The following is a 10,302-nucleotide window of genomic DNA, read 5'->3' as shown; positions in this document are numbered from 1 at the left end:
CGGAGCCGGGAAGGAGGGAGAGAAGCAGAGCGGGAGTTGGCTGCTTTAAAACAACCCCGTGCTCTCTGTCCCTGCCTGCAGTTTTTTGCTGTCCGATTTTGGATTAGGCACTGTAGGGGCTGTGTGTGTGTGTGTGCGTGCGTGTGCTTGAGCTATCATTCTCCTCCTCCTGCTTCCCCTTCACTCTTCCGACGTTAGAATCCACACTCTGTGTGTCTGTGTGTGCGTGAGGGCTGCTTCTCCTTCTCTTGCTTCCCCTTCACTCTCCCGACGTTAGAATCCACACTCTGTGTGTCTGTGTGTGCAATCCACACTCTGTGTGTCTGTGTGTGCGTGAGGGCTGCTTCTCCTCTTGCTTCCCCTTCACTCTCCCGACGTTAGAATCCACACTCTGTGTGTCTCTCTGTGTGTGATTTGCTTCCCATTCACTCTTCCTGCGACTTTAGAATCCACACTGTGTGTCTCTCTGTGTGTGAGGGCTCCTTTTCCTCTTGCTTCCCATTCACTCCCCCAGCGCCCCTGCGACTTTAGAATTGACACTCTGTGTGTCTGTGTGTGTGTGAGGGATCGTTCTCCTTCTCTTGCTTCCCATTCACTCCCCCAGCGCCCCTGCGACTTTAGAATTGACACTCTGTGTGTGTGTGTGTGTGTGTGTGTGAGGGATCGTTCTCCTTCTCTTGCTTCCCATTCACTCCCCCAGCGCCCCTGCGACTTCCAGCGCCCTGCAACTTTAGGGCCAGTTCTCTCTCTCTCTCTCTGTGTGTGTGTGTGTGTTGACCTCACTGTGCTTGTTGGGGGAGAGTGTTGGTCGCACTTTTTCTTGATTTGTCTCAGAGTGGTTACTATCGTGGTTTCCTTGCTGGGGAGGAGGGAGAGATGCAGAGCCTGCTTGTTCTAAAGGAGCAAAGCCGGAGAGGAGCCTCTCCTGCATTATTAGCAGCACCCTTCTCCACACACCCCCCCCACGTGTGCTCCTTGTCCCTTGAGTGCTTTTCCTTCCCTCCCCACTTAAAACGTGGTTACAAAGCACGGATCCACATGGATCCTCAGGATTTTTGCACTGGGTCACCCCAAATTCACCATCAGATCACATAGCATGTCCATGGCTACAGCCTGCACAAAAAACACACACGCACCCACTGTTTCATGGGGCCGCAATGGGGCAAAAACGTGGTTACAAAGCATGGACCCACATGGATCCTCAGGATTTTTGCATTGGGCTACCCCAAACTCACCGTCAGATCACATGTCTGTGGCCACAGCATGAACCACAAAAATCATACATCCACTGTTTTGTTTAGAATATTTTTTTCTTGTTTTCCTCCTCTAAAAACTACGTGCGTGTTATGGTCAGGTGCGTGTTATAGAGCGAAAAATACGGTACACAATACTCCTGGTGGCCAGGGTGAGAACTTCAATACATAACAGAATCATTTTCTGGATTCCCTGTTTAGCATCATTATTTGCCGCTGAAGATGTTGCACGAAGCTTCTCGCACATTGTGACAGACTCAAAAGCTCCTTGAGGAAAAGAAACATTGGCAGTCATGGAAGAGAAGTAGTAGTGCTCCCACCTGTTTTTCAGCTCTTCCACCCTAGCCGTTACCACCACAGGCCACCCTATTCATGAATTTTGTTGATCCTTAGAAGAGGTTTCTCTGATGTAAGCCACTGCTTTAGATTTTGGGGAGGAGGTTACAGAGTCAAGAGTCACACATGCAATTATTCAACACCTGGAGGGCCACGGGTTCTCCACTGAAATTTTAGATTTTCTGTTCCACCTTTTTCTTTATAAACACGATGGAATACTGCTGTTGAGCTGTGTACAATGTATTTTTTAAAATCGAAATTATATTTACTATATTTTCGGCCATTGTGAAGGGAATACTGCCAAAAAGCTGCTTTTTTTGGTATGACTTTAACTAAACCCCTTAGCTTGCATTTGCACCAGCTCTAGTCAGCATTACCCCTTCCCTTTTTCCAGTAAAAGAAAAGGCAAGTGTCAAGGTACTCAAAATGCTTGATTTTGCCACTAGGTGTTGCTATGGCATCAGAAGCTGGACTGCTCTTCTCACCTCTTTCCCCCTTAAGGAAAATGCCCTCCATCAACTCACTTCAGTTTGTCTTGAATGCCTACATTTTTTGGGAAAGTGGTGGCAAATTGATTTTTAGTGTGCTTCAAGGTAGGATTGGTTCCAGCTGAATCCTCATCCAACCCATTTTTACCAAGTAACCTCTGAGGTGCCAGAGCACTTAGAGGAATACCCTCCAAAGGTCTCTAAGAATGCTGCAGTGTTTTGCAGACAAGTACGGATTCAAAAAATAATTGAGAAAGGTATGCAGAATAGGCCTGGGGTGTGTGATGGATGAGCCCCAATGGATTTCAAGCCAGAATAAGCCCTAAATGAGGGAGGAGGGATTTGGTTCACAACAAACTTCTTATGAAGTAATTCGTTGTTTAGTCGTGTCCGACTCTTCGTGACCCCCTGGACCAGAGCACGCCAGGCCCTCCTGTCTTCCACTGCCTCCCGCAGTTTGGTCAAACTCATGCTGGTAGCTTCGAGAACACTATCCATCCATCTCGTCCTCTGTCGTCCCCTTCTCTTTGTGCCCTCCATCTTTCCCAACATCAGGGTCTTTTCCAGGGAGTCTTCTCTTCCCCTGAGGTGGCCAAAGTATTGGAGCCTCAGCTTCAGGATCTGTCCTTCCAGTGAGCACTCAGGGCTGATTTCCTTAAGAATGGATAGCTTATGAAGTAAAGTTCCCCATTATAAGGAACTTATTCTAGCCGGAAGTTGGTGGACTTGAATTTGTGATATCTGGGTTTGTGGACCAAATAAAATATTGTTTTATAAGTGGAATAGTTGGGGGTTACCTTGGAGCACATGTTTTGAATATATTTTTTATATAGCTGACAGACAAATAATAATAACAATGTATTATTTATATCCGCCCATCTTGCTGGGTTTCTCCAGCCACTCGGGGTGGCTTCCAACAAAACACTTAAATACAATAACCTATTTAACATTAAAAGCTTCCCTATACAGGGCTGCCTTCAGATGTCTTCTAAAAGTTTGGCAGTTATTTTTCTCTTTGGCATCTGGTGGGAGGGCGTTCCATAGGGCAGGTGCCACTACCGAGAAGGCCCTCTGCCTGGTTCCCTGTAACTTGGCTTCTCGCAGCGAGGGAACCGCCAGTAGAATCAGAATCTCTCCCCTTCACTCTCTCTCTTTTTCTTTCTTCTTCCTTTGTTTTTTGTTTTAATTTAGATTAGAGTTTTTCATGCTTTTTTGCATTGTGGAAAGTTATTTTGTAGTTGATATTAACATTTGTACATGTTCTTTTAAGCTTTAATAAAATCTACTGGGGATGGGGAATAAATGGTGGGCTTATTTACCCCTTTGTCATATTTTGCACATCTAACTCAACCCTGCCATGAGGAAAGAGTGAGGATTTATTGTCTTTATTGGCCAGTAAGGTTGACTCAGAGGAATCAGTTCCAAATTCTGAGCAGTGCTTACAGAGCAGGCGCTCTCTAATATACAATTCTTAAGGCATGAATATGCATAAGCTTCTGTCCAATCCTAGAATTACACTACGAATTACACTACTAACGAGATCCTTATATGGGCAACTCTAATTGCATATGCTTTAGAGGCAGAACAAAGACTATTTTTTAGAGGCAGAACAAATAATTTTTCCTGATACAATGGGGCAACTCTTCGGTGCAAAGGAAATTAGCTAGAGGTCTTTGCATCAATTGTAACTTTTATTTTGAGTCTATTCTGAGTCTAATTTAGTCCAATATTAGCAATGGATAGTCCTCTTCTTTTAGTCTTGATTTTTAACCAGCTGGTGTCTTTCAATAAAGCAAGTACATAATTGTGATTCCATTAAGTTGAACGTCTTCAACAGTCAAATAGATCCTGAAACTTTCACAGAAGTGAGATAGTTTCCAGAGAGTCAGTCCAGTCTTTTTCCCCAGAAGGGAAATTTAAAGTACTTGTAACGTTATAATCTTCTCAGGTTTAACCTCCATTTTAAGTCAAGTTCAATCTCACCGTGTGCTATGTCCAAGTTCAACTACAGTTCAGGTCAAGATCATTATCCTAGGAAAACTTGAGATTGGCATAAACGGAAGCTGGGTGCAGTCTTTTAATCCTAATTGTTCATTAGTTAACTTCTCTTCCAAAGTAAATTTCATCCACACATATATTTTGTGCCTATAGCACCAGTAATGGGAGCGGACTTCCTTTTTTCACTCCCATTTTCTTGCCGAAATTAGCCAAATTAATTAATTCCTTAATATTTCCTCACCTTCCAATTGGCACAGTATGCTGGAAAGGCAAACACTCGTGACTGGATCAGAGGCTTTGCTTCTGTGGAGCTGCGCTGGTGCCTAGCTCACCAGCGCCTTTGGCTCCCCCCCCCACTCCATTCCTTTCGCTGCAGCGCCATCAGTGAGCCGCAGGATCCCAGGACACCCCAACGCTCCTCATGGGTTTTTGGGGGGAGGCGCATCACTCTCGCACTCTTCCCCTTCACTCCACAAAGCCGAATCTGACATAGCTGTCAGATTCACGGTCTGCCTGCCATGTTGCAGAGACCCGGAAGTAGGAAGTTTTTTAATGTTTAATGTTTTATTATTATATGTTGGAAACCACCCAGAGCAGGGTATAAATAGAATAGTAATAGTAATAATAAATAATAATAATAATAATTGAACAGGGCATCCCTATTTGGAGAAATAATGGAGGGTATGTGTAGTAACCTGGCGCCCAGCCAGTTGCCCCTCCCTCACCTGTCTTTGCTTCCCCGGCCAGAACAGGTTTCTGGAGCAAGGCTGGCAAGCCCGTCTACTTTTCCAGAAACAGGACAAAATAGAACCGGTAGGGCTGCCACCACTCCCTCAACCCAGGGTTACCAGAAGCCACAGCTCAAGGGAGCCAGCTGTGCTCCTTTGTTACCGGCTAACCCCCAAACTACAAGCTGTTTTCACGAGCTTGCAGGCAGAAAGCCTTTGATACAGCGCAACCAAGAAGTCTAGACGCTGGAATTAGCCATTCCCCCGGACAGGCACACACAACACAAGAATATGTCTTTCTTAAGATTTATTTAAAAAAATAAAAAACATGCTAATAAGCAGGCACTTCATTTGGTACATTGCAAGTACAGAAAAATAAAAACGTTGTAAATTATAGCTAGCTATATACTCACTTCTATACTCTAAGGCAAAGCTAGGATAGTTAGAGTCTTTCAGAAGTCCGCATCCAAAGGTCTCAGAAAATCTTCAAGGCAAAAGCACAAAAAGACAAAAAGACGGCTGCTTGGTGGACATCAGCAACTGGGAGATTCCTTGCAAAAATGCAGAGCGCGCGCTTACAAGCCCCTTTGCAATATCTTTTATCCATAACGCACACGTGGACTTAGGAACCCCAAAACCCAATCAGAACCCTTTGATTACCTTTTAATTCTCCAATGAACGGCTTGAGGGCTAATAATTCTAACTTATTGCAGCTGAGCCAATTAAACCTTCAAAACCCAATTAAGCCTTCAGAACCCAGATCAAGGGGGTTCCTCCCTTCCCATGGAGACTGGTAGAACTTAGGCAGATGTACATTCTTAAGCAATCAAGGATAGATAGCATTTCAAAGGGTATGGTCACAGCTTCGAACACAGGTGTTTAACCTTCAAATTAGCCCAACAATTCCTTTCCCATAGAAGTCCTTTCACACCCTTGGAGCCAGCGGGCCCACAAATGAAAGCAACAGGACAGCTCTCATATTCCTTACTGGTTTCCCACAAAGCCTCACTCTCCACTTGACCAAAGAATAGCTACCAGGGGAGTACTAACTTTATTACAGTAGGCATTATATCAACACCCATTGGCACATGTATATAATTTATATAAAATAATCATTTATATAAAATACATTTATATAAAATAAATGTATCCCTTTCATCTTGTTCTTGTGTTTGGCTTTGGGTTCTGAGGGACTGTTCTTTTTTGGTGTGTGTGAGAGAGATTCAGCATGGGATTGGCATGCAGGTGGTGAGTCCTTCCAGGTGCCTCAGTAGTCCTGGAAAAAAGACTCTCCTGGAAGCAGAGTCCCTGCTCCCTCCCCTCTGTTTTAGCTGGATAACATAGGCGTTGTCCCTTCCTCTTGTGCCACACCCTCCCCGGGGAAAGGTAAATTGCAGCTGACATGCAGCTGGAGTATTCTGTCAAAGGCAGCTGGTGACTTTGAGTGAACAGCACCTCAGGCAGGTAAGTGCTCACCTGAGAGAAGAGAATGGGAGAGGGGTAGAAAGGCCCTCAAGGAGGGAGAGAACAAATACCTGGAGCACTGAACGAGATTTCCTTGAAACTGATGATGGCAAAGGTGTTTCATAGAGCAGGCTTGTATTTATTTAACCATTTGCTTGGTCACCAAAGGTGACAAGGGGATGTATGCAGGTGAGTGAGCTGGGGGCTGCTGGGGGCTGAGCACTCTTGTCTCTCATGTGGAAGCCCCTTGTGTTTTTATACTGTCTCTGGAGGAGACCCAGTCTAAGGTTGCTGAAATATACTCAGACTCTAGAGTGGATTTCATGCTCTTTATTCAGCTCATAGTGGTGAGGAGGAATGAAAGTTTCCCCAAAGTATCTGCTTTATATACATTATGTACACAATGGGCTGCACGTGATTAGCTAAGGTTTCTTCCTTTTTATTCCAAGGTTTACCAAATGTGATTGCTCCTGAGTGACAGGGTCCAATTCAAAAGTACCCTCAAGCTGTAGACCTGCTCCTTCCAGCAGTTTATGAATATTTTGCATAGCATAGAGAAAGCAGATTTAGAAAGCCTTTTCTCCCTCTCTAATAACACTTGAACTTGTGGACGTTCAGTGAAGCTAAAGATAAAAGAAAGTACTTCTTCACTTCAGACTATGGAACTCTCACCCCATTATGAGGCAGAAGTCGTAATTGCTTCCTTTTCGTTAAAGGTATTCTGTGGCCGAATATAGCCTATGTAGCCTGCCAATTAGGGCAAGTACAGGAGGTTGTTGACATTTCTTCCAGCAATCTTAATCCCAGTTTGGGATTCATCCAGTCCAGCCTTTCGCATGATGAATTCTGCATATAAGTTAAATAAGCAGGGAGACATTACACATTACAGGCTTGTTGTACTCCTTCCCCAGTTTTGAACCAAGCAGTTGTTCCAGATCCAGTTCTAAGCTATTCCTGTTTCAGATGAATAACGTAGCGCTCTAAAGATGTTGAGATTTAGGCTACCTGTATTGCTTAATTTGCCTCCTGCACCTGCTGAATTTTTGTTTATGCTGCTGCTCTTTCAGTGCATTCCAAATTTTATGGCCTAATTTGGAAATACAGGGAGGAATTCCATGTAGCACAATGGCAATTATTCCATCAGTGCAAGCTTTTCAGCTTACCACATACATATATACAACCTGAGCCTATGATGGAGAGGGCCGGAGCATAATCACCTCAATAAGTTATTGTTTCTCCCGTAGCAACAGCTGTGGATCCCAGCAGAAATCAAACATCATGCTCTGCCTCTGTGCCTTTCCAGCCTGCAGCTTTTCCTCTAGTTCACACCACAGTCCCCCAAACTTTGACTTTGCCTTTCTAGCTGGGGGAGGGGTCCCACCCATTTCCTGTCTCAGACAGAGCCCCTTCCCTTTGTTTTCCTTTAATGGCTCATCACCCGGGTGATTACCTCATCAGGAAGCTGGTCTGGCTTATAGTTTAACACTTACTGTATTCAGTTACTGCAAATAGATGGGTTGAGTGAATAATGCCAATCCCTGAGAGTGCATATTTTCCTTCCAGAAACAGATTGCAAGGGCAAGAAGGCAGGTGTTATGAGCAGGGTTTTTGTGTGTTGGCAGTTGGCAGACTGATTCTCCGTGCGCCCAGCCTGATCCCCAAAGCTCCCCTTGTGTGCACGCACAAACACAAACACACACAGAGAGAGAGAGAGAGAGAGAGAGAGAACAGAAGTCACCTTCCTTTCACTGGGCTTCTCTTTTTCAGGTTGCCGTTGGAAACAGGACAGAGTTGGCCAGGATCTGTCCCCCGCCAACATACAGTCTGCATGTGCCTTCCTCCTGCCCACCAAAAGTATGGAAGGTGCCAGGAAGATGTTCATGACTCAGCTGCAGCATTTGCCCACTGTGGTGCTCTTCATTTCCTGCTCTGCTTTCCTTTTCCTACTTGTTGCAAAGAACGAATGGGAGTCTCTCGACACGCTTTCCTCACCACACGACATCAAGCTCAACGGTAGTCCAGATTCCGCAGGCGATCGTAAAAGTGCCACGGTATTTGAATGGGAATCTGCAGTGGAGAGGACAAAGGAGACCAAGCCCTCTGGTCTGATTTCACCACCACCACCAGTGGCCAAGCGGCATCCCTTGGAGGTTGTCTATTCCACTGATTATAAGTTCCTTCTCAACGAGCCAAAGAAATGCCGGGAGAGGAGCCCTTTCTTGATCCTGCTGGTGATAACTGAGCCCCAGGATTTTGCCACAAGGCAGGCCATCCGGCAGACGTGGGGCAACGAGAGCTCAGTGCCTGGGGTTTCCATTCTTCGTCTCTTTCTGACAGGTGTCCACCCAAAATATGCATATCTGCTCCAGGCCCTTTTGGAAGCGGAGAGTTCCATCCACAAAGATATTATTCAGCAGGACTTCCTGGATACCTACAACAACCTTACCCTGAAGACTCTGATGGGCATGGAATGGATAAGCAAGTTCTGCCCCAATGCCACCTACGTGGTGAAGGCAGACAGTGACATCTTTCTCAATGTGAACTACATGGTGTCCCGCCTGCTGCAGCCTCACCTGCCACCTAAAAAGAACTACATGACAGGGTACATCTACTGGAAAACAAAGCCAGTGCGTGACAAGGCCTATAAGTGGTATGTGCCACGGGAGGTGTACCCCAATGAAACCTACCCGCCCTTCTGCGCAGGCCCAGGGTATGTGTTTTCTGGGGATCTGGCCAAGAAGATCTATCAGGTAGCAAAGACCATCAGGGTCATTAACAATGAAGATGCCTTCATGGGAATCTGCCTGTATGAGCTGGGCATCAGTGTGACAAACAGCCCCTGGCGTCTCTTCAACGTGTTCAAAGTCAAGTATGAGAAGTGCAAGTTCTCCAAGGTGGTGGTGGTGCATCACTACGGGCCAGAGGAGCTGCTGCAGATTTGGCCTGGCTTTCAGGACCAGAACCAGACTTGCAAGGACCTGCCTCTTTGGGTTGTTGCCAGTTGTGCAAAAGACGTATTTGTCACCTTCTGTTGCTTTTTCATATATATAAATATATATGCACACTCTGTTTTCAAAGAGCTTCTCGCAAGACACAACGCAGCATTATTTATACATGAATCACCATAAAGACGTTAACCCAGCCATTCCCTGTTCTCTTTGAAGGATGAGATAAGGTTGAAAAGGTGAATCCTCAACCAGGGAAGAGCATTCAGAAAAAGCACCATATTTTTCACTCTATAAGATGCACCAGACCATAAGACGCACCTAGTTTTGGAGGAGGAAGAACTGGGAATGCCCAGAACCCCCCCAACCCTAAAACACCTGCACCCCGCAAAACAAATAAAAAATGTTAGAAAGCAGGCAGCACATATCAGCCAACTCTCCCCTAAGCCAAAAGAGCCTAGTTCATCATTAAAAATTGATAGGGGCAGGGGGGTCTTGATGGGCCTTGTAGTGCCCTTGGAGCTACGCTGGGGATCCCAAGAACAGACTTGATTTTTTTACTGAACGCCTTTTTCACTTGTCTTATAATTTTGGCCGGAGACTTAAATGTCTGTGTAAGAAAAACCCCGTTGTTCCCTATTTAATTCATATAATCTATGTCTTTTGTTTTATTATGATTTTATTAAACTGATTTCTTTATATATCTGTATCTTTTTTTAGTATTGTTTGTGTTTCTTTAGTGTAAGTTGCTTTGCGGGTCGCTAAGTGGGAGAAAAGTAGTGTCTAAAATAATGCTGTGGTTACGATGATACAATCTGATAAGTGTTTTATTAGCTCTTAATATATAAGAAAGCCACTTGCCAGGTTTCTCGTATACCCTGAGGCCACCCCAGAATAGACTCCGTCTACATAAGGGCAGGCACACCTTGATTCTGGGTTCTCCTCTTTTCCTGCATGTGAGGGGAGCACCCTGTTGCAGCAGTTCAATAAAGATCAGGCTTACTAGCTGCTTTGCTTCTCTGGTGGCCTCTGTTATTTTCTCCTACCAATGGAGAACCTACAAAGCAGATTTTGTTTACAACAATTCCTG

General features: G+C 45.1%; 1 pseudogene across 1 annotated transcript; it reads left to right on the top strand.

Annotated features, from left to right (window-relative positions):
• Positions 1 to 6,252: 6,252 nt before the first annotated feature.
• On the top strand, positions 6,253 to 9,913 carry LOC309521908 (beta-1,3-galactosyltransferase 1 pseudogene; annotated as a pseudogene). The gene is made up of 2 exons (XR_014224640.1): positions 6,253 to 6,267; positions 8,035 to 9,913. The product of XR_014224640.1 is annotated as a beta-1,3-galactosyltransferase 1 pseudogene (transcript).
• The last annotated feature ends 389 nt before the right edge of the window (positions 9,914 to 10,302 follow it).

This window comes from Podarcis vaucheri, assembly GCF_965113315.1.
Source record: "Podarcis vaucheri genome assembly, chromosome: 17".
NCBI lineage: Eukaryota > Metazoa > Chordata > Lepidosauria > Squamata > Lacertidae > Podarcis > Podarcis vaucheri.
The sequence above is the reverse complement of the archived record's forward strand: the minus strand, read 5'-3'. Positions and strand labels throughout refer to the sequence as shown.